Raw genomic sequence first — 25,307 nt, forward strand, 5'->3', positions numbered from 1 at the left:
AGCTGCCCAGTGCTCCAGAGAGAGTTGGTGCTGCAGAATTTATGAAAGCTGCCCATGCTGATTCAGGACTGTGACGCGCTGGCAATGGAGGAGCTGCACCCAGAATTATCCTGCCTTGGTTTGTAATTCCCATCTGAATTATCAATTGTTTTTATTTATCTGTGTAATGAGAGAGCTTCTGACAGCGAAGGTTGGTCCAGTATGTTCTCTAAACAGCTCTGGACATAATTGGTAATGACTTTTATTATGTATTCCTGGAACATATTCAGGAGAATGAGCTGCCTCTCCACTGCTGCCAGAGAAAGGAGATCTGTAATTTAAGGAACTGGAGACCTAACTCTGCTCCAATTACAAGATATTGTTAAACTCTAGCAAATTGTTAAAGCAAAAAAATTACATGGACTCAGCAGCACAGTGTGATCCATCTTATTGCATTGTAAATCCAATTTTTGAGAAATTGTTTTTAATCCGACATGACTTAACTATTTTGCAGACTTCTTACTATTAAGCTCATTTCAGTACATCTGGAAAAAGTGCTTCATGGGGTTGATCGGAAATATTTGCTTAGAACTCTACAAGCTTTTGGAACTGTTCCAGTTTTTACCTCTTGTGTTACAGTCACAATGTAGGTAGTTGTTTTAAAGATTAATAAAGGTCTCGGTCAGTGTCTCCCTGTTAAGAGATGCACTGTCTCTAATGCATTTGTTGACAAGCCTCTCGGGTGAATTTTCTGTGCCAGGTAGCTCAATAGGTAATAGGCACATCTGCTTGTGGGTAATGATGTCACCTTTTAAAAATTTCCGCAGAGTGGTGTGCAGGCTCTTTGCAAACAGGCCCAGAAGTAACCTATTCTGTCTGCCCAAACTGGGCGCTAAATGACACCTTTTAGCAAGTTCTTGGCAGGGTGGTGGCTCGCCATCTACTCCCCATGGCAATTGCTGGGGGTGTTCTTTGGCTGCGATCAGCTTATGACTGAAAACTGGGAGGAGCCATGGAAAAAATGAAGATCTGATTGCAGAACTGTTGCTGGCTCTTTCAGAGGAAAACCTTTAGCTGGTAATAATTTGACAACTTCCACGTTGGGGCACAGTTGAGGGTATGTAGGCCGTCCTCGGGGAGGGGGCTGCTGGGACAGACCCAAAAGCACATTACTCTTTTTGTAATGTTTATTACTGGTTAAAACCCACTTCACTGTGTTTGACATTGGCTAAAGGAAGACAGAAGTTGATTGATCTGGTTGCTAGGGTGGCAGCATTTCACCTGCAGTCTGCTCTGCTGCTGCATTTACACTCTCCTTTTGCCTTTTCTTTCCTCTGTCCTGCTGGGTTCTGATTTAAACACTTATTTCAGCAGGATAACAGTGGGTTGCATAGCAGGAATTTGCACCCTTTAAAATAGAATCTTCTCAATGCCTGGAAACCTTTGTCATGTACTCAGGTTGAAAAGAGACACTACAATACAACAGCCCATAGCATTCAGAGGGGCATTGTTTTTTACTCTTCTCTTGCCTTCTGTGGTTTCTTCCCTTAGAGTTTGTTGCTATTTTTTACTCGCGCTGGGTTAGCAAGGCTATCTCACGTGAATGACTTTGATCTTTTAGGTTGGAAGTCTGGAGGAAATCATTGCTGTTCAGACAGGGATCAGATCTTTGTTTTCTGGATAAAATCCTCTGCAGGCTACTCAGTTCTTCCAACACATTTTCAAGGGAAATATTTTAGCAGAGAGAGGATGCTGGTTTTCCTTCATTGGTTTACTCTTCCTCAGTGGACAAGATTAATGTGCAGCAATGGAGTGGAAGCGATTAGGGCACTAGCCAGGGACTACGGAGACCTGGGTTCAATTTCTTGCTCTGCCACAGACTTCCTGTGTGCCCTTGGGCAAGTCACTGAGGCCCAAATCCTCAGTGAGAGAGGCGCACCTAACTCTCATTAATTTCAATGGGAGTTGGCCATCTAAATATCTTTGAGGATCTGGGGTCTAGTCTCTCTGTGGCTCAGTTCCCCACCTGTAAAATGGGACAATAGCACTTCCTTACCTCGCAGCAGGGTTATGAGGATAAATATATAAAAGACAGTGAGGTGCTCAGATACTATGGTAATGGGGACTGTACACGTATCATAGAAGGGGAAGAGACCGTTTTGTGGCTGTATAATGTTACAGCATTATCCACTGCTTAAAGATTTCCTTACTACCTGTTGGCGGACGTATTTGTCCCTGTATGATTTCATCTCCTGTCTGCAGAAAACTGTTTAAAGCCACCTTTACCTGCGCCATCTCCCTGAACTGCACTGGGGGAGACCGCACAGAATATTTCACCTTTTTTGTTTGTTTTTGTTTTGTTTTTGTTTTTTTCTGATTGTTCATGCCTCTTTCTTCCTTGCTTCTGGAAGCATGTGTGTACATACATACATATATACATACACACACATAAAAACACACACATACACACACACACACACGTTTTGTGCTTAGCCAATTCTGCACTTAAGCTAAATTGGCAGTTTTGCAATGGCAAAGGAAAAATTAAGCAGGATCTAAGGCATACAGGGCATATTTCATATGTAAATCATCACTAGAATGAACACAGAGTATGCATTTTATAAGTGTATAACTTGGCAACACTTCAGATGACCTTCCTGATTATTGAATATAGTCCATTGACAATACATCTGTAATGTCTGGTTTGTAGATCTGTTCTGTGTAGAAGTTTAACTGCTTTTAAAAGTTTAGGATTTTTCACGTGCCTGTTAAATCAAGGTGTCTTTCAAAGTGAAGTCTCTCTTAGAAGTGAGGGAGAGAGTGTCTGAGAGGAGTGGGTGAGAGGGAGAGGGCTGGTGGAGGGGAGGCAGCGAATGTGATTATGGAATGAATGGGGGTGGGGAGGGAATCAGTGGCTGCAGGGGTTGATGGAATGAAAGGAGTGGGAGAAACTGCACTCATAGGCCCCGATTCAGGAAAGCACTTAAGCCTGTGCTTGAATGTTTTCATGAATAGGGATGTTTTCCTGAATTGCCTTTTAGTTTCAAACTCTTTCTGTAGCAGTTCTTTGTTCCTATCCTAGAAAGAGAATAGAGGGGAGCACTGAATGGCATTGTGCTATGTGGGGTTTTTACTAATGATTCCCTTTATACACTTCCACATTTCACTCACTCTTTCTTTGACATCTGCTGAGCAGATGTTGACAGCTCATTGAAAATGATATCACAGCTCTTTCTTGAGAGGTACAGCTAATTCAGAACTCATTGTGTGTCAGTGTGCTGTAGTTCAAGTAAGTTCCTTCCAATGAGCATCTTCTTGAACTTTCTCTGCACTTTCATTTACAGTTATGTCTTCTAACTACTTACAATAGTTTCCTTAGATCCTGCTGGTGCTCTTAATCATCCTCTCTAGATTTGACAAATCGAAATAATTCTGTATCTTGAGCAAATTTTATTACCTCACTCTTTATCATCACTTGCAGACCAGAAATAATATACTGAACATTGGTTCCAGCACTGATCATTGGGGCACTTTGTTAATAACCTCTTTCTACACTGAGAACTAGTAATCTATTCCTTCTCTCTGTCTCCTAACTAGTTTTTAATTCATGACAGGACTGTACCTCTCACCCCTGGTTATCAAGTTTCCTATATAGTCTCTTGAGAGGGACTTTATAAAAAGCTTGAAGGTCTGAATAAATTATATCCACATTTCTCCTTTATCCATTATTTTAATTTATTTTAAAAATAATTTTAACACCTTAGACTTGATTTGCCATCATAAATGTTATGGTTTTGTCTCTATCCTAATATACTCATCTACCTGCCTTAGAAATGCATTATTTCTCCCAGTGCTGAGGTCAGGCTCACAAGTATATATGGATGATTCCAACAATTAACCTTGGCTCCTCTTTTAAAAGTGAGCACTATATTTTTCACCTTCCTCTTAGTCCTTCTAAATTACATAGTATAGGGCCTGATCCAAAACCCTTTTCCACTGTTTTAACTTGGTTCTGGATCAGGACTGTAGTGAGAAGTTTAGTTACTTCGTTCTTTAGTTCTCGGAGAACTCTCTCATATAACCTGCTCCCAGTGATGTAATGGAATTTAATCTCGCTAACATTTGCTTTACCTTTTTAAACACATACCTTTGACAGTGTGTCACCTTCATTACCTGTAAAAAAGTAACCTCTGTGTAGATATTGCCTCCCTCTCCCCTACTGTTGACTGGGGTGAAGATCAGTGCAAAGAAATCATTTGGCTTTCCTTCTGTTTATTTTTCCTCTTTGAGTGTAAATGGAGGTGTTTTGAACTTCACGATTTTTAAGATTTTAAAAATGCACTTGTTCTTTTCTGCATTCTTTAAATATGTACAAAGCAATGCATTGCAAATGTTTGCCCTTGGATTTAGTATAGCTGCACAATGGGATTGAGGGGGTTTAATGCCAGGGGGAAATTACATTTCCCATCATTAAAGACTTTCCTGCTGGTAGGTTTTTTTATGCTCATGTGATTTCAAATGGTATCATTTGAGATTAACCAAGCAATTATCGGGCTTCAAAAGCTAATAGTTTCAAAAGCTTTCCACCCCTTGTCCAGGGGACTGCAGAATGGCAAGTCCATTGTACATACTGTTATGCCTGTAGGGACGTGTGGCTGGACACATTCCAAGCAACCATTTGCCAGGTCAGTGATTGGCTGGATTGGGATGACCACATTGACCTGACTCTCTCTGGGCTGCAGGTGAATGAGTCCCTTTCAAACCTGTAAGCAGTGACCTTTATCTTTGCTTGCTCACAGACTGGACCAGTGGCAGGGTGTGGGAGGCTTATTTTGCTTGCTTTGCTCCTGTGTTAGCTTTGTCAGTCACTTGTGTCAAATTCTGGCACAATGTGCCTGTTATGGAAAGGAAGGGGTTAAAGAGCGGCTCCAGGTCAGGTGACTCTGCCCTGTTACACATGCAAAGCTTGCACAGACTGGAGGAGGAGCTTAAAAGGGGAGTAGATAGCGTAGTTCAGTAATGGTAGAGAGTGGGGGTGGGCTGACCTGCACTCTGAGCTCCTGGGAAGGAGTCCCACAGGAGTCTTGCTGCATGAAGCCTGGCGGTAGTGAGTTTGCCAAGCCAACAAAGAAGGGTCCTGTGGCTCTCTGAAGGTTTATCTTTGTGTTCAGTTCTGTAAGATCTTTACCCACTGGAAAGAGAGAAGGCTGGTAGGAAGTGATCCAGAGAGGCAGTGCATTGCACTCTAGGGTGTGGGACTCATCTGCTTACCATTGGGCCCTGGATTGGAACCCAGTGGAGAGGCTGGGCCTGGGTTCCATACCAAACCCTAAGGAAGAGTTGACTATAGAAGCCTATTGCTGGTGTGGGGAATCTAGCTTCAGGGCCTTCCCTCAACTAGAAGAGTGTAGCTCATGAGACCGTGACCCCAGGGGAAGCCTAGGGTCCCTTGCCTAACCCAGAAGGCTATCCCATTGTTGGGCTCTTTACATACACCCTGAAAGAGGTGGACTTAAACACAGGACCTGGCTCAAGGGGCAGATCTTTGCAGGGCCAGAGCAGCCATAAAAAGGGGAATGCCTGGGAAGAGAAACGTTTGCCATGCCCTTGCCTAACCCTTGGTGAGTATTCCCTTCACAGTACCATGTATGCTTTTTCTCTCCTCCCCACCGATAAATGTCTTTCTATACAATTGGAGGTGTTTGCGGCTCTGCTGCTACAGCTTTCCTCCAAGAGGGACACAGAGGCCCATCCCTCAGCAGCCCACACTGCTGCACGAATGGCATCTACAGTGTAAAGCATGGATGGATAGCTCAGTGGTTTGAGCATTGGCCTGCTAAACGCAGGGTTGTGAGTTCAATCCTTGAGGGGGCCATTTAGGGATCTGGGGCAAAAATCTGTCTGGGGATTGGTCCTGCTTTGAGCAGGGGGTTGGACTAGATAACCTCCTGAGGTCCCTTCCAACCCTGATATTCTATGATGGAGGTGTGCCTGCACAATGGCCCTGGTTTGTATGGTATTGGGCCAGGGAAGGGCTCGGCTGAATTATCACCAATGGAAGGTCCAGCTTCCAGTACCTGACTGTAGAGATGGTTTCTCCTTGAGGGTTGGGAACACAAGGAGAACTGGTGAAGTTTCAGCTGTTAACTGTTTTGATCCATTAGCATGAGGTGCCTAATCCAATGTTCATGCTAGTGAAAATGAGGTAGGATCAGAGGCTAAAATAGGGAAAGAACAAGGTCTAAATTACTTTAGACAAGTTAGATGTCTTCAAGTCACCAGGGCCTGATGAAATACATCCTAGAATACTCAAATAGCTGACTGATGAGATATCTGAGCCATTAGCAATTATCTTTGAAAAGTCATGGAAGACAGGTGAGATTCCGGAGGACTAGAAAAGGGCAAATATAGTAACTATCTATAAAAAGAAAATAAGGACAACCCAGGGAATTACAGACCAGTCAGCTTAACTTCTGTACCCGGAAAGATAATGGAGCAAATAATTAAGCAATCAATGTGCAGACACCTAAAAGATAATATGATACGTAACAGTCAGCATGGATTTGTCAAGAACAAATCATGTCAGACCAACCTAATAGCTTTCTTTGACAGGATAACAAGCCATGTGGATAGAGAGGGAAGAGGCAGTTGTGGTATATCTTGACTTTAGTAAGGGTTTTGATACTGTCTCACATGACCTTCTCATAAATAAACAAGGAAAATGCAACCTAGATGGAGCTACTATAAGGTGGGTGCATAACTGGTTGGAAAACATTCCCAGAGAGTAGTTATCAGTGGTTCACCGTCAAGTTGGAAGGGCATATCAAGTGGGGTCTGCAGGGATCAGTTCTGGGTCAAATTCTGTTCAATATCTTCATCAATGATATAGATAATGGCATAAAGAGTACACTTATAAAGTGTGTGGATGATACCAAGCTGGGAAGGGTTGCAAGTGCTTTGGAGGATAGGATTAAAATGCAAAATGATCTGGAGAAATGGTCTGAAATAAATAGGATGAAATTCAATAAGGACAAATGCAAAGTTCTTCACTTAGGAAGGAACAATCAGTTGCACACATACAAAATGGGAAATGACTGGTAGTACTGCAGAAAGGAACATGGGGTCATAGTGGATCACAAACTAAATATGAGTCAACAGTGAAACACTGTTGCAAAAAAAAAATCCAACATCATTTTGGGATGTTTGGGGATCATTTTAGCAGGAGTGTTGTAAGCAAGACATAAGAATTAATTTTTCTGCTCTACTCGGCACTGATTAGGCCTCAGCTGGAGTATTGTGTCCTGTTCTGGGCACCACATTTCAGGAAATATATGGACAAATTGGAGAAAGTCCAGAGAAGAGCAAGAAAAATGATTAAAAGTCTAGAAAACATGACCTATGAGGGATGATTGAAAAAATTGGGTTTGTTTCAGCTGGAGAAGAGAAGGGGACATAACAGTTTTCAAGTACATAAAAGGTTGTTAAAAAGAGGAGGGAGAAAAATTGTTGTTAACCTGTTGAGGATAGGACAAGGAACAGTGGGCGTAAATTGCAGCAAGGACAGTTAGGTTGGCCATTAGGAAAAACTTCCTAACTGTCAGGGTGGCTAAGCACTGGAATAAATCACCCTGGGAGGTTGTGGAATTGCCGTCATTGGAGACTTTTAAGAGCAGGTTAGACAAATACCTGTCAGGGATGGTCTAGATAATACTCGGTCCTGCCATGAGTGCTGGGGACTGGACTAGAAGACCTCTCAAGGTCCCTTCAGTCCTACAATTCTATGATTCATTGATGTCAAATGGTGAGGTTTTTTCTCCATTATCTTTAGTGAGTTTTGGACCAGCCTCTAAGGCCCAGATCTTCAAAGGTATTTAGGCTCATAACTACTATTGATATTAATGAAATATCTTTCAGGAGCTGGGCCTAAGTAACTGCCTGGAATTGTAATGCTAGTGTGAATAAAATGGGTGCCTCTTTCCCCCTCCCTGTTGCTGTATCTTGCCTTTGGCAACAAACTGCCTGGGGTAACTGACCTGTTCTGTGCAGTCAGGGTTGAGGCATCAAGGAAGATTTGTACTTTTCCCATCCCCTAAGGTCTACCACTATGCATTAAAATGGGAAATATGCCATTCTAGCACACTTCTGAATCTCTCTACTGGACAATAGCAGAACTCTGTCCACCTAACTTCACCTTTCCACCACTGAAAAACTAACTGCAGCTCTGCATTAATGCAGCAAGGTTCAGGCTGGACTGAAAGTGTTTCCTAACAGAACACTCCACTCATTTACTTAAGCTGTGGGCAACCTTTCCAGTCTGTTCTAGTGAGGTTCTTATACGGTGCTCTATGAGAGCTGGGTCCAAATGTGGGGGCAGTGGCAAGATGTATTATCTTTTTATTCAGGTGTCATGGTGTAGCTGGGGTGGCCCATGCATGCTGAGACTCCCTATAATGCAGCCCTGGTCTAAAGGGAATATAAAGGGTCTGTGTGGGGAAAGGGGGAAAATGTAAGTCAGAAAGTGCATCTGTTATTTAAAAAAAAAAAAAAAAAAGGTGAGCTAGTGTGGGTGGAGGAAGGGAAGGAGTGTCAAAGCAGGGGTGTGGCTACATTCCCATCCCAGAAGTCATCAGCAAAGGCATGAATTCAACACACCCAACCAGCCAGTAACCACCACAATTAACCAACAAAAATCAGGAAAACTATGAGGACTGATCCAGTGCAAATACCAGCCCAGTTACTATGTTCTGAGCCGTGGCTACTGCAGCAGTTCACTGTTTACCAGAAAGTATCAAAGACTTTGCATGTGCACGAGCCTGGAACAAATGCCAAGTACACAGCCTTCAGCTGCTTCCTTATAGGGACTGGCTATACACAGCACAGTGCAGAGGTAAGCAAGCATTCAGTAGCCCAGCAGTTCTCCAGGAGCAATGGTAAACATAGGAGGTCTCCACGCTGAACAAAGTCACAATGCACTGAACAACACAAAGGGCGTCATCAGAATGGCAAGCCAGGAGTAGATGTGAGACATATGAGCAGCCCTCAACAACACACACACAACATGCAGTCTAGGCAATGACAGCATTAGCCAACAGTTTGCAGCATTGCCAACGCCATGCATACAAACATCATGACTTAGACCCCAAAATCATGAGATGGCTTTAATAACGGGATTTTAAAAATAATAAACTGGGGAGATGGAAGGTATCTTTCATCTCAGTTTTGAGGTTTCAGGGTGCTCTCAGTTCATGTTTGCCAGCTCTTCTCTTTAACTATGAGGGTTGAAACTCCTTTTTAAAATGGAAGCTGTGACTCCCACAAAATCACTTGATCCAGGTGCTAGGGTCTGAAGAAAAATGTCATGTTGTGATTTACTTGATAAAACCACAAGAGCTGGCACCAGTGACTTCTCCACAGCACCAATGAAGCCCAGGCATTCCATAATATTTCAACACTGCTTTCTCACCTGCTGCCTTTGCAGATGCCCCCTGGATTGTGTGTGAAAATGTCATTCTTGTGGGTTTTATTAACCTGCTGAGCATCTTCCCTGACAGTCTTGGTAGCTAACCACACCCACTGATTCGGGCTACTAATACACCATAGCAGCATCCCATTTCCAGTTTACATGCTCCAGAGTATCTATTTTATATAGTGGGGGCTTGATTCTGTGCTCTCACACATCAGTGTTAATCAGAAATAACGCTATTAAAGTCAACAGGGTTACACTGGTATAAGAGAAAGGAGAAAAAGATTCTGCATCTTAACAGTGCTTATACATGTGATTTTTCAGCATTCTTTAGACCACTGCGGATCAAATGTACCCCTGATGTAACACCACTGATTTCACTCGGCATACATCAGGGATGAATAGGTCCCAGGCAGTCAGTAAACTATCCCATTGTGGTTGTGCCTCTGAGCCCCAGTCAAGGAGCAGGACCCCATGGTGGTAGGCCCTGTCCATTCACAGAACACCAAGATAGTTCTGGCCTCAAAGAGCTTACGAGTACACTTTCCATTTCTTGTTTCTTTTAAAGGGATTTATATTGCATTTTATTTGAGATTCCTTCCTTAGGAATCGGCTCTTCTTGCTTCCTACTTCCCAGAGGTAATGTCCAGACCATGCATGTGAAAATTAATTAAAAAATGTAATTAACTTATTTTTCATAATGGAGACATCCACTGGTCTGGACAGACCCTCTCTATATATCAAAACATATGTGATAAAAATTAAATCTTATCTACAATGGGGTTATTAACTTTCCTACCCAGTTTATATAGTTCCAGCTTTGGAAGTCATTTCCTGGGGTCAGAGTACAGTTCTGCAGGACTCCAGCAGAGGGAGTCTGAACGTGAAGGGGGAAAATGTCCTAAGCTGTCTCCTTTGTGGAGGAATCAGCAGCAGGGCCGTAGCAACAAAGAACGTGGCCCCCTCCGAACGGTGGCCCCCTCCAAACATATGTCCGGGCGGGGCCCCTTACAATGCAGAAACTGGAATGCGGTATTTATTTTGCCACTTTTAGGGGGCCCCTTCCTTGCGGGGCCCCCTCCGGTTGGAGGGTACGGAGGGCGCTCGCTACGCCTCTGATCAGCAGGTCTAACCTATGGGTAAGGGCCAATCCAAAAGAAAGTGATTTTTCTCTTTCATTCATCTCCTCCCTCTTCATTTGATCACTTCTGGCCATGTTCCCCTCCCCCTCCCTTGCCAAAATGGAAATTTCACAGGTTTCCCCCCCTTTTGCATTAGAAAGCTGGAGGACAATCAGGTGATTTGCATGCAAGTAAGGGCTGCTGCAGCAGATGATCTGTTTTTTTGCCTCCACAGCTATAGACAAGCTGAAACTTCCATAGCTAACATTGTAAGGCAAAGACAGAGTCCTTTTTTTTTTTTAACTGGTATGAAATATGGGTAAGCAGCAGGGCCAAAGGCATTGTGGCATAAGTGCTCAAGATGGATAACTTGCACCCCAGAGACATTCAGCAGGAATGTAACAGGAGTATAACTGCATATCGACTTGTTAGAGAGCAGGGGGAATAAGTGAAGGAGGTCATGGCCAGGTGAAAAGAGGGCCAGACAGATTAGGAAGATAGCCACATTCAGCAGAAGTGCAAATGGCTGGAAACATAACTGAAGGGGAGATGCAAACTAAGTAGCTCCACCATCTTGTATAAAACTAGTCTGTAAACACAGCAGAGTGACTACACACCTTACCATGTCCAACCATTTAACAGAACAGTGTGGATAAGATGTTATCCTTCCCAGTTCTCGATGGTCACCAACAGATACTGGAAAGTAACACTACCAATAGGTGGTTAAGATGAGACTTCCAGGGAGGAGGAGGAGGAGGAAAAGGAGAATTACTAGGGGAGGGTGAACAGATTTCTGACAGTGAGCCTGGAGGAGGCTATAAAAAAGGGTAACATGCAAAGTTCTCAGACAATAAGCAGTGATGAAGCCAGTCACTTCACTGTTCACACACCTCTGCTACTACTCAAACTGCCTAAGCCACCAGGACACTGCACTGAGTGTAGATGCTCTGCATTGGTGCATTTTTCTTTCTCTTGGTTGCCTAACTTACACTTGGGAGCGTAATGTGCACCCGGCCCACCATGCCTTTTTCTGTCTTTGGCCCACTTAGTAACACACAAGTCTGACAAAAATGAAAAATCATAACATCTCATGGAGTAGGATACAGGAGAGATGATTGCGTTAGCGTTGGAAAGGCTGAAAATCAAAAGGCCGTCTCTTTCATTGGACTAACTGGAATTTAACTGTGTGCTTTTGAGAATCACTCTCTTTATCAAACCATGGGAAAGAGCAAGATAGATAGACACACGTAGTGTCCGGGTCTTAATTCAGACCATATAATTTAATTCGGAATTACATTAGATCAAAGGGAAACTGAACAAGGAATATGTAGAATGAAGTTCCTCTTCTTAAAAGCTCGGGAAGGATTAAAGTGGCATACAGCTCTATGAAAGCATGAGGATAAAGTGAAGGTTAAGAGCACAAGACCGAGGAATACCGCCACAGCTTTCCTTTCATTATTATAAATGGGATGGTTTTGTGGTAACAGCTCTATTAAGAAGAAAAGCACCAGTCTATATGTGTACCTGATTTTTATGTGTCCACGCAGTTTCCTTTAATGAACGATAGATACAGCTAACTTTAATGTTGTGGTCTGAATTAACATACTGCCATTATATCTCCATGTTCCCATATCTGGGGGAGATAACAATGTGATTCTTGAAAGTGTGTCCATTTAATGTTTATTTTAGTTAGTCCCACAAAAGGGATCACCTAAAATATCTGTTCATTATTTCTGTCAAACGGTAGGGTAGAACAAAAGAAAGAGGCAGACACCTGAGCCCTCAGAGAGCTTTTTCTTGTCCAAGGTTATTACTGTCCAGAGGGACAGATTTACACATAAAGAACAGGAGTACTTGTGGCACCTTAGAGACTAACAAATTTATTAGAGCATAAGCTTTCGTGGGCTGCAGCCCACTTCTTCGGATGCATCCTGTTCTTTTTGCGGATACAGACTAACACGGCTGCTACTCTGAAACCAGATTTACACATGTAGGCCACATTCCTCCCTGGTAGAAATGCAGTGACATGAACCCGAGATGTGTTTGGTCCATGATTTTTTCCCATGATGAGTGAGCGAACACTAAATCTTGGTGAGAATATCTGGAATTCTGAATATTCCCTGCCTTTAAGACAAGACTGAAAATTAATATTTTAGACCGGAATTCAGTTTGTCTTTGTGTAGCGTTATTTGGGGGGGAAAACAAGCTTTTATATGACCTAAAACCAATAGAAATGTTTACTCGTTATTTTAAAATTCCAGTTGTTTTCAGACCAATACACATTTCCTTGCAATGTTTGAAACCCATACACTGCAGCACTTGCAACCTAAAAGTGGAATAATATAAACAAAAGTGAAACTGACCTCATTGCTTTTCATTGGCCAAGAAATGTAAAAATTGGCCATAAAAAGTGATAAATAAGTAGGATTCTAAAAATTATTTCTATCTCATATTCTGCGTAGTCTAAGGTGATATTAGAGGCATAGGTAAATATATATATAATGTTACAACATAGTTTTTCAGCTGCCTGTGTCTTTAAAGAGCCAGCATTCTCTGATGTACGTACTTCAACCAAACTCAGAAGGTACATAGCACAGCGCTGCATGAGTTTTCCATTAAACTGCAGACAAATAGTTAAGCTGTATTATTTGACATAAATATGATACTGAGTTGGCTCTCTCACATTCATGTGGTCAGCAAGGTTCCCCCCAAAACTAGGGGCATTGCCACACTCTCATTTTTTGCCTGCATTGATTCCTGGCCCTGAAAACCTCTCCTCTCCCTCCATCCCTCTTTAACTTAAAGGACACCACGTTGGGACACATTAAGCCCATTTTGTCAGCCTGCCTTTACTCTTCTCTAACATCTTGGCATTGAACCCTGCGGGGCTGCACAGAGGTGTTCGAGGGCCCCAGGCAAAATCTGAAACTGAGCCCACCCACACCCTTCCAAAAAAAATTACCACTGAGGGGGCTTTGAGAGCAAGCCTGCCACTCACTCACCCCATAGTGGCTGCTCCTGTCCTGTGGGGTTGGGCCTGGCTTCCAGCTCTAGGGGGTGCAACCTGGCATACAGGGTCACAGGGCCACTTGGGTTTGGCCCAGCTGCTCCTCCGTCATGACAGAGGACGGCGGAGCCAAATTTGAGTGAGTGGCATCATGACCACCATGTGCTACGTCGCAATGCCAGTGGGCCCCTCTCAAACGGGGTGACCTCGGGGCAAACTGGCCTTTTGCTCTCCCCCACATGCAGCCCTGGAACCCTGTATAGTGGCACATATGAGCAGGAACTTTGTCCACTTACCACAATCATCCCAGTTAAGGAAAATACAAAGCTCAGAACATAAATTGAAAGTATCTGATTTCTTGGTCAAAGAAAGCTGAGTACACAAGAGCATAGCAAGTACTTTGAAAATAAAAATTGGGCGCCATGGCACACACCTGCCTACATCCCTAGAAGCCTTGAGCTAACAATTTTGGAAAGATTTGGAGCACACATTAAAGAGTACATAGAATCAGCTTAGCACTTCTAACCATCTTTGAAGCAAAAAAAAAAATCTCATTAGTGATTCAGGTTGCTTCTTTTTCAATACAACTCAGACAAGCATGTTAATTTTAGGGTGTTAATGGCTTTTTTCTGTGCGGGGGAGGTTGATTTTTTTTCATAATTGAGTCTACTGCCTTTTAGGGAGAGCCATACAACTCAGATTCCTTGTTGACCCAGCAGTTCTGAATCTGGAAGTTGACGGAGCAGCTCTTAACCTTAGCATCCAACATGATGTTGTTGGACGATGGACTATTTATGTCCTGTCACCAAAGACGCCAAGTTTTTAATGCGATGACTAGAAGAATGCAATGTGCAAACAACTCCTCCTCCTTCCGAGCAGCCACTAGCGGCAGCCGCCCCAGCGGAGGAGGGACTGGCTAAGGCTGTCCTTTGTTAGTGCATCAAGCGGAACCACAGGATGGGCAAGGACGGAGCCTGTTCGGAGCAGATAGAAGTTAGATCTATGCCTGAAACAGTTTAACAGGGGCTGGGGACCATTCCTGCCTCCCTTTAAGAATTAAGGTATAATCTTGACTCCTTCCCCTACGTTGCTCTTCTTTTCTATCTCTGCATTGTACTTGTTAGTGTGCGCAGTAAGGCGGAGGTGCGATCCTTGCACGTGTGAACGGCCATGGGTAATTCAGCGCACGGACCTTCCTGGTGTAGTTTGAACGTTCCGGGGCGTGTTTGTAAATGGAGCTGCCTGGCAGTGTCTGGACAGCCCGGTCCTGTCTGCTCGTGGGTGGGACCGGAGCCCTGACAGCTCGAGTGACACTTCTTGTAAGCGCCCTTGGGGGAGAGCCCCGTCCCCGCGCGTGCACCGCCTGCTGGGGGCACGGTGGCAGATCTCCAGCGGGGGTTGCACGGGAGGAAGGGCACCACACACGTGCCAGGGGTGCTTAGATCTGCCTGTTACCCCATAGGCAGCAGGCATGCTCCGGCCAGGACAGACCGCACCAGTTGTTGTGGAAACCCCCGTCTCTTGGCTCCGACAAAGGTGCAACAGAACGAGTTCGGAATCAATTTGGTCCATTGAAATCCAGGCTCTGCAGCCTTCAGCGCCCGGCTGCTAGGGGCCCCAGACCCAGCCAGCTGGGTGCTGAGCACCATAAGCGCTGAAACGAGGGGTGCTGCCACCCCCCCCCCCCCCCCCGCTTGAAGAGGTTTCTATTATATACAGGGCTTAGAGTTTGGTCCAATGGCTCTCAGCACCCCCAGTGTATAAATTGACCCAGCACCCTGCTGAGCACCTGGCTCTGCTGTGCTGACAGCTCCCCACGCTATTGGCAGCAGGGTATTGCCCGCCCGCACCCCATCCTCTCTCTCCACCTGTCCGAGAGGCGCCTCTCGCTGACATCATGGAAACACCCGCCCTCCCCAGACCAGCCGGGATAGCGGGCGCTAGCGCCTCCTTTGCTTGGCCCAGAGTAAGAGGTTCTCTTTGGTCAGCCCAGCTGTCAATCAATGAGATGAAGCCCGCCCACTCTGAACCTCCCTTGGAGTCGAGAGACTCGAAGAGCCGGTCCCTCTGCTCCCCGCGCCAGCAGGCACCCAGGTGGAGCCGCTGAGTTTATGATTCTGGTTGCAATTCCCCGCCTACCTCCTTTTTTGCTGGCGCCTGTAGCGGCCGTTTGAGGAGAAGGGCTGAGCTGCTTGTATCTGCCTAAGGCGCCGCCGCTGCCGCCTGGGAGCTTCCATTAGCCCGGCTGCTGCCTGCGGGCAAGCGCTCAGGTAGGTGCCCGACTCCCACCCAGCTGTGACCCTGCGGCGGGTCAGGCACCCGGCTGGGGTCTGGCACCCCCTGCCTGCCCTTGGGGCTCGGCGCCCTGGGAGTGAAGGGACCTTGTTCCCCTCCCCAGTCGGTTGGTGGGTGCATTGCTGCCCCTGAGGGGGTCTTCCTGGGGTGGGGGCTTGTTGCATCTCCCCCCGGGGATGTGAACCGGGGGGCTTCCAAGGGGCTTGGGATGATGCTGCTGCTAACGCCCGAGGAGCCCAACGCGCCAGGGATCAGTCGTACGGTACAGGTAAGTGGGTCTGGTTAGATTTCCCTCTTGCTCCCTCCGTGCTCCCCTTCGCCCTCAAGCTGACGAGCTCGCTTGGCTTGTTGGGAAAAGAGGAGCTGTGCCTTTTGGGGTGTCCCCTACCAGCCCGGTGAAAGAGTGAAGAAGAGGCTGCGAAATTGAAGAGGCACCAAGAAAACTTTGTAACAACAAAGTGGCTTTTAAAAACACACACACACACACACTTTTCAGTGTGAGGCCGTTGGGAATTAAGGTTAGTTGGAGACTTGGGAGAAAATAACTGGCCTGGGGGTGAGCTACTTATGCTCAGCCTTCATGTCGCTGCATTGTGAGAGCTCAGTTTTCCTGTAAGTTTCAGTGCAAATGTCTGAAGAAGGTTTAGAGACTGTTCCCTCTTGTGAAATGCAGCCAATAGGGTAGAATAGTTCCTTTCTTCCTCTAGTGTACTATAAACAAAACACATTACCATGTCAGTCTATGTATATTCTGTCCCCTCTACTAAAGTGTCCTAAAAAGAAATAGGATTTATATATCAGTTTAGTCATCTCTTGAAATCCATTGAGATCCTTACATGTGCGGTTACAGTACAGAATATTTATTTTGTTTTGATTACACAATTTAAAAAAAAAATCTTGACCTGCTTTGAATTGTGCACCATTCAAGACTTTCATTATTTGGTGGGTTCATGGTGTTTTCTTTGTGGCATTGAAATAGACCTAATTCTAGATTAATTGATATATAGTATTAAGCATCTGTTTCTAAAACCTAATCCTGTATCAATTACTAAGTCTTCAGGGTTGAGAGGTGAATTCCCCAGGAGTCATTCAGCAGGGAGCCACTGCAGATTTTCCCCTCTTGCTGTGTACTTTGGAAAATATAACTGGAAGCCAGCTGGCTGCTAAATGTAACTTCAGAGATCTTGAGGATATTTGCAAGTGCCTCACTCTCAGCTAATTCTGTGATTTTCTTTAGTAGTATAAAACAAAGTTGCCATGATTTTTCTTCTCTCCTGTCCACCTCTAAGGAAAATAGGTTAATTAAATCCAATCACTTCAGTCCAATTTCCAAGCCACTGTAATTTCCATCAGGACTGAGTCCAAATTAGTAAATGAGCATTTAAGTATTCTACTGCATGAAATCCATCTGGTACTCTCAGCTCTCACTTGCTGATTTCCAGTAGTTTAATATTGTGCATGATGTGGAATGGGTATAGAAAAGGCTATTTAACTACATCCATCTCTTCCTTGGGAGGTAATGTATCTGGCTTCCCTGTTTTCCCCCAATGATCGTGAGAGTGCTGTTCAGCCTCGGCTTTCTTGAGATGAAGGCATTTGGGGGGCTGTTTATATTTGTTTCATCTTTTCATTTATTAACTACAGATTTTATAATGTAATTTTGACCCTACTGAATTTCAGAAGAGCATGTAGGTGTAATTCAGTATTTAAAGTATAAGAAATACTCAGGCAAACAGGAAACCACAATTCTAATTTCCATGAGCTTTAATGTAATTATTAGGACCATCTCTTGGTTGAAAAATGTAACATTTATTTCCTATTCTAGTAAGAACTTTAAAAAAAATTAATGTAGTTCTTGTTAAATGAATTGGTTGAATGTTCTGTAATTAGATTTCACCAACCAAGTAGCAAGAGTAAACTCCGCAAGCCCTATCACAGCCTTACCATGGAGTCACAGACAGGCCCCTGGGACAATTCAGTCTATCTTGCCACTCAGGCAAGCCTGCCTTTGTTGTAGCTGATCCCTTGCACCGAAAATCACAACAATATTCAGGTTACTCCGAGTCCCAAAGGAGGAGTCACTTACCCCAGGTCAATTGCGCACCCAGATCTCTCACCAAAGACAACTCTTGTAGCCAATCCTGTAATTAACTAAAGATTTATTAACTGAGAAAAGAAATGAGTTATTTACAAGGTTAAAGCAGGTGATGTATACACACAAATGAGTTACAATCTTAGATTCCAAAAGATAATAGAAACTTCTATAATAAGCAAACTCCATATGTCCTCTAGGACTAAACTGGGGAGGGTGGGGTGGTGGTTTTCTTATGCTTAGTAATTCTTGCCCCTTTAGGATATGTCTACACTGCAATTAGACACCTGTGGCTAGCCCATGCCAGCTGACTTGGGCTAATGGGCTGTTTAATTATGGTGTAGACATTTGGGCTTGCTGGAGCCCAGGCTGTGGGACCTTGCAAGGTGGGAGGGTCCCAGAGCTCAGGCTGCAGCCCAAGCCTGCATATCTACACTGCAATTAAACAGCCCCTTAGTCTGAGTCAGATGGTATGAGCCAGCTGCAGGTGTCTAATTGCAGTGTAGACATACAGTGTAGTCCAAGCAGCCAAAAAGAACCCAGTTTCTCCTTATCAGAGATTTTTATCCATTTCTCCCCATTGTCCAAGCTGATGTGATGAGATCATGAACAGGTCTCTTCCTGGAGGGGCTGAAGAATGCAATTAACAAAGTCTTTGTTCTTTGACCCTCACATTGGCTCATTTGGTTTCAAAGGCCTTCTTGTTGGCCAGGGCCTAAAGTCTTCTGGAGGAAGCCAGCATTTGCATTAGAGAAGGCTTCTCTCCTGTTTGAATTCCACAGTTACCGAGGTTTACAATGCAAACACTCAATATAACCTTATACCATGGGCTACCGAGGTTATAAGTGAGATCAATAATGCGGTGTCCTATAACACTAAACACATTCTTATCAACTTAACATACATTCTAACAATGCTAATGTGCTGATAAACCAGACTAGTTTCTAGCTATGCATTTGTCGGTGTTCAGTGAGGCCTGGGGGCCTTAGCATGAGCTGGCACCGGGTCTGCCGATGTCACACGTTACTCCACAGGGAAGGTGGGCCTACTCATGGAATAAACTATGACTTAGTGGTGCATGTGCATGCTAGGGGCTGGTGCAGAATCAGGCCCAGAACAAGGAGGTCACAGCTGAGAATTATAGCTTACTTACCAAAGACAGGAAACACTGGTGAGACTTCAGGTGGGGTTTATTTAGTACAATGATTAACATATAGATAGTTTTGTGATGCACTTGCAAATGCAAACACTATGTATAAATGCTAGGTATTTGATATTTGTCCTCTCACTAGAGATTGAGTAGCTAAAAGCACATGAGTATAAATAGAGTACATTTTCTATAGTAATGGGCCTCCCCTGCATACATTTGCTGTATTATATGTACTTTTGTTGCATACTATCTAGAGAACGGATGAAAGGTTGCATTATTCTGGTACACTTAGATTTCATGGATTCTAATGGCAAAAAAAATGAGTTCTCAGTTGCTACAGTGTTAGCAGTTTACATATTAATTAGTGTTTGAGTATCAAGGTTTCTGTTGGTTTGTAGCAATTAACCTTTTAGCTAAATTTCAGCTTGCTGTGGTGTTCAGTTCAAAGGAATGCTATGATGAATAGGGCTGCAGTAGGTTATAAAATTATGGCTAGCTTTTCTCTTAAAGAGGCTTATTTACTTCACCTGGGGCCACTGAAGCCAGTGGAAACTTTTGCCATGGTTGCAATGGCATTAGGATCTGATGTTAGTGGTAAAGGCCTGGAAACTCTGCAGTATAGTCATATGTAGAATTAGTGTTGTTGCTGTATGGACTGCTATAAGGGCCTTATAATTAGATACTATTTTCCAATCATAAACCTTCTTTATTCAGGGCTTTAGGGAAGGTGCCCCATCATGTGATTAATGCAGAATTAGATTGTATAAAACAGTAGCACATATTCTGAAACTAATTTTGTCTCTTACAAAATGTTACCGGACCAAAACTTAGCTGGTTTGGCACTTTCAGTCAGTTACATATATATAACTGGCTGCAAGTGTGTGTGTGTGTGTCTGATTTTATTTATATTTATATTTATATTTGTGTGTATATATATGTGTGTGTGTGTATGTATGTATATGTATATATATATATAATAAAAATCTCAACCCCTACTGGTATTTGGAGGGGGTACGTTCTTCGGGTTGTGTGGATTTAGACTTGTGCAGCTAATCATTTGTGGTGGAGGCATTTAAATCCCAACACACCACAGAGGTGCCTGGAAGTAAAGAGGAAGCTAAAATAATGAAACAATAACCTCTCTGGGAGTGGAGGAAGGGTGTGTGTGTTAATATAGAAATAACCTAAGAGAGAAATTTGGTTAAATTAACCTTCAGCACTAGACTGACATACAAATCAACAAAAGTAAAAGAACTGGGATATTATGGTGATGAGTGTGCTATAAATATCTGGACAGAACAGAAAATATGCCTCTTACTATTGGCCTGATCCTGAGAGATGCTGCATTTCCTTAACTCCTACTCATTCGGCTTCAGTTCTTAGTCCGCTATTCTTGCAGAGTTCTTGAAGCTGCTCATCTCAGTCTCTCTCTCATATTTATTTATTTTTTTATTTTATATAAATAAATAAAGTATCTTGATGTACTTAAGATTGAGACATGAGTCAATGTTACACTTTTGCAGCTTCTGAGTGTTACCACAATACTAATAATGAAAGTAAAGAGCTAGTGACTTGATCCAGTTTTAGTATTGCAGGTATTTTTAGTTTTTAGTATTACTGTGCAAGCTTTACTGTGCAATTCTGCTAATGCTCTTCAGCCCTTAGCTACAAAACCCCTACTACGCAATCCTAAGTAAAATCTTGTATATCTGTGGTGTGTACAGATGGAAACTAGAATACGTTTGGAAGCTAACTTTCATTGAGATCTAAGGCATCACTTGAAATAGAGTAGCTAGCCCCATTGTGAATTTCTGGATTTCAAAGTAAATCTCATGTTCACTCATTTCATTATTGTCTCAAGTTCCTTATGCTTTCAAGAATGGCTCAACAGTAGCATTTGTTAGACATAGGAAGGAATGCATGATGATGATTAAAAGCCAAAAAAATCACATGTATCAGTTTAAACTGAATCTATATCCTCCCCTCCCCATCAGATGTTGCTTTGGGTACAAACAAGGTTCTGCTGTCCCTGTCTATCCTGGCCAGATCTTTGCATGTCCTCTGTGTTAAGTCCCATACGTTTTCCCTCTCCAAATACAGTTTTCAGTCAGATCCTTTTCTGTGTTCCTCTAGCTGCCTAATGGCATGCCTGTCATGGCAGACACTGGCTTAATTCTTAACATATCCCAGATTTTTCCATCTTTTTTGTGGATAACTTTAGAGAGAAGGTTTGTTGAACTCTCTGATGAATCTCCACATTTGTTATACATTTAATTCCATGTAATACGTAGCATTTTTCTAAGATATTTGCTTTTGACGGTATTTAGACAACAGTCTTTACTTTCAGGAGATTTCCAGTTTTCACATCCATGTGTTAAGATGGAAATAACATTTGAGTTGAAGATTTGTAGTTTGATCTTTAAGCTGTAGATTTTCGGTGACCAAATCTTGTTTAAGCTGGTGAATGCAGCTGCTGCCTTGCCAATTTGTGATACTGTTTCCTTCTTAAGGTGGCCAGTTGCCTCTATATTAGGGGCTTTGTCTTATATAGGCAACAATTACCCCCATCCCAATTTTTCACATTTTGCGATCTGGTCACCCTATTCCTTGTGGACATCCCTATTAGCTTGTCCATTACTGCCAAGGTGTGTGAATAGACTTGCCTCTTGTATTCCTTTGTCTTCTGACATAATGTTTGAGTTGTGAGTTGCTGGGTTTCTCATTAGATTTCTTTTAGCATAACTGATCATCTGATCATTAACCCTGTCTCTTTTTTTCTTTTTTTTTTTTTTCTTTTGCTGCAATGGTGGACAATCTTTGGGTCTCTTCATGCATGTTCACTAAGCTCTCACGTATAAGACCTACATAATCAGTAAAATCTAGATCTTCTAGTGTGCTGTGATGAGCCATTCAAAGACTGTGTTGCATCTGTCTACACTTTTTGCAAAATCAATGAACTATGATTTTGCTATTGACAGTTGAGGTCAGAGAGAGCATCTCTGACACCAGTGTTTATTTTGAACCATTCGCTCAATTTTGTTTACCTTATCAACATGCCACATGCTGTTATAAAGCCTAGATGGTGGTGTTGGGTTTTGTTGGCATACCGTAACACTGCACGATGTTGCAGAGTGAATATTGATGGAGGCTGTCGAACGTTTTCCTGAAATCTATGAAGTTGGTGTAGTTTTTGCCATTCAATGCTCTCTTCAATGATTGTTCTTATGGTTAAAATCTGGTCAACACATGATCTTCTGGGTTGAAATCCAGCCTGATCATCCCTTAGCTTTGTCTCACCTACTTGCTTTATTCTGTTTAAGATGATACTCCAGAAAATTTTACCTGTCACCTGAAAGGACTGTTGTGCTTTGCCAGTTGTTGCAATTGCATAGGTCACCTTTCTTTGGTGATTTCTTATAATGCAGTTTTCCCATTGTTCTGGAGCTTTTCCTCATCCCAGTTTCTATAAATGTTATTGTTCTGACCTCAATCTGTTCTGTCACTTTTTAAGAAAAATAAATTTACTTTTTTTTTGCTTGTATTTGTTTAATTGCTGGTAGAGTTGTGTTAAGTTCCAGGATGTTATAGCTAATTATATGCTTTCCGTCATGCAAGCCCTACAACAAACCACACACAAAGCACACCCACACTGTTGCTTCTCACTTGACGTACATTTGTACACGCTTCTGCTCAAACAATAGAGGCACCCATATGCAAACACAGACTCTCTAACATCACGTCAGCCACAAGTGGAGCCACGTGTATGCATGAGACTCCACTCATCTGTGCTTGTGTCATTCCCATGAAGTGGGAACCTTTGTGAGTTTCCTTTCCCTCTTTTTTTCTCTCCCCTGTTAGCTTCCTGAATGAAATGTCCTGTGAGCCATTATGTTGCAAAGGGTTGAGAATAGCAAGAAAAGCAGGAGGCTCATATCTTGCTACAAAAAAGCTTGTTTAATAATCAAAGGCTTTTTAAAGTGCTGTGTATTTTATCTTCTGCTTCCCCATCACTTGTCTGTTGCACAGATGGGACTAGATTCTCATTTACCCAAAAGCCCTTTTACACTGTTTTGGCAGTATAAGGAAGCCATAGAGTGAATGTAAATGTATTTTTTTCTACCAGGGCCTTCCTGTAAATGTGAATCAGGCCCCTGGGACTATTCTTCCCAGAAAGATAGAAGGATTTTATTGTAGGTGGCTGGCTGGCTGAGTTCCTCCTTGAAATGACTTATTTTTAGTGCTACTGAGATTTTATTGTATTACAAGGCTTGAGGCATCCTTATACATAATTAGTATTTCAATCTAAATAAATATTGGCGCTGGACTGCACAGGGAGGAAGAAACCAGAGTGCATGCCCTGGGTACAGCTGTAGATAGTGGCAGGGTAGCGGGGGGTGTTTGCCTGAAACCAGATGTTGATCCTTGTGGAAAACTGTGAAGTGGGTTTTGCTGGCTCACTGCTGCAGGTCTCTTATTACCCCACTTAGATATCCGAGAGGTAGGTGTGACTCTCTAAGGCAGTGCTTTTCAACCTTTTTTTGGGCAAAGGCACACTTGTTTCATGAAAAAAATCACGAGGCACACCACCATTAGAAAATGTTTAAAAATTTAACTCTGTGCCTATATTGACTATATATAAAGTAATTCTCTTGAATAGGAATCAAATAAACACAAAGAAAGTATTTTATAATTACTTTATTATGAAATAGTAAGTAAACAGAAATATGAAAAATTATAAAATACTTTATTCAGTGCGCAACCTGGGTTTAATATTTTTTTCCCACGGCACACCAGGCAACATCTCGCGGCACACTAGTGTGCCGCGGAACAGTGGTTGAAAAACACTGCTCTAAGGGAAGGGTAGATCAAGCTGTGGGCAGACCAGACCTACTAGAGAACACTAGGAATGGCCAAGTCTGAAGAAAATTTTGAGCTGAAAGTTACTTGATTGTTGATTTCTTGATTGATAAGGCCAAGCTCCAGGAAGGAGATGAGCTTGGATTTTACATAGTGTAAGGGCTGTGCTCTTATGGCAGGTTGTGAAGGGTGCCTGCCTTCAGGAAACTGCTCTAGAAGCTCAAAAAGCAACATAATTTACCCTTGCTATGATCCATTGGCAGGTCAGGAATACTGTTGGTAAATGGTATCCAAGGCAACGGACAGATAAATCAATAATTAACATGGACACCTCATCTTCTGCCAGCCCTAAAAGGAGATCACCAACCAACCAACCAAACCAGTGCAGTTTCAGTACCACATCTAGCCGAAACCTGATTTTGACTGAGTTTAACGAGTCTGGTTGAGTTTAGAGACTTGGGAACTCAAGATATGGAGACTGGAGCTGCTTTGCCACAACATTCTCAATCTTACCTATAAACAGAAGGTTTGAAATAGTGCAACAGTTAGAGAACTGTTCAGCATCAAGTGATGACTTCTTGAACCACGGTATAGCAATGCTTCCGGATGGGAAGCAGGGAAGGAAACTGTGGTGCTGACAATCTACTCCACTTTCACTGGTGGCACGCCAACTGTACTCACAGGTAGCCGTTTGAAGTTCCTCTGGTACCACCAGAGCTGTTGAAATTCCAATCCCACGCATTTGTCCTCACCAGACACAGATGTGCAGCCTCAGAGCTCTGCTACAGCTCTACTCTTCCCCCCCCCCCCGATCAGACCAATTTATCTTGTCTGCAAAGTATTTTTTATTTATTTTTAAAGAAAAATGTTCCTCATTACAAATAACCTCCATAAATCACTGAGCACAAACACTCACATATCAGACTCCCACTGGCAATGTGAGGGTAAGGAACGTCATAAGTGGGGGAAAGCATAGGGACAGGGGAGGGAACTATAATTTTGCACAAGTAACTATAGTACAGTATATCCCTGCACTAACTGATGACAAGTCTGTTTCAGTGGAATCAGCTTTATCTTTTTCCAACCAAAAATATTTGATTGTAACAGTTATGAGCTTGCACTACCGTAATTCGAGTGTTTAATCTGATTTCTCTCTCTCTCTCTTTACAAATATGCTAACTGGGTAAACATAACTTAATTTCAGTCTCCTAGATAAGGCGTTAGAACTTTACATGTGTGATATCTGTGCCTGTGTTTTCACTGTATTTCACAGCTAACATTTCTCTATATTGTAACACTTTGAATGACACCTTAAAGTCCTAAATTGAAATACTGGCTCCGTT

The 25,307-nt window shown here is 43.0% G+C and overlaps 1 protein-coding gene across 1 annotated transcript in view; it reads left to right on the forward strand.

The window, feature by feature from the left end:
* Window positions 1-14,596: 14,596 nt before the first annotated feature.
* Window positions 14,597-25,307, forward strand: part of OSBPL3 (oxysterol binding protein like 3) — a 119,456-nt gene continuing 108,745 nt past the window's right edge. Inside the window, exon 1 of the mRNA XM_065398601.1 lies at window positions 14,597-14,631. The gene's annotated coding sequence lies outside the window, so the exon portion shown is untranslated. The remainder of the gene's footprint in view (window positions 14,632-25,307) is intronic.

This window comes from Emys orbicularis, chromosome 2 (genome assembly GCF_028017835.1).
Source record: "Emys orbicularis isolate rEmyOrb1 chromosome 2, rEmyOrb1.hap1, whole genome shotgun sequence".
Lineage (NCBI taxonomy): Eukaryota > Metazoa > Chordata > Testudines > Emydidae > Emys > Emys orbicularis.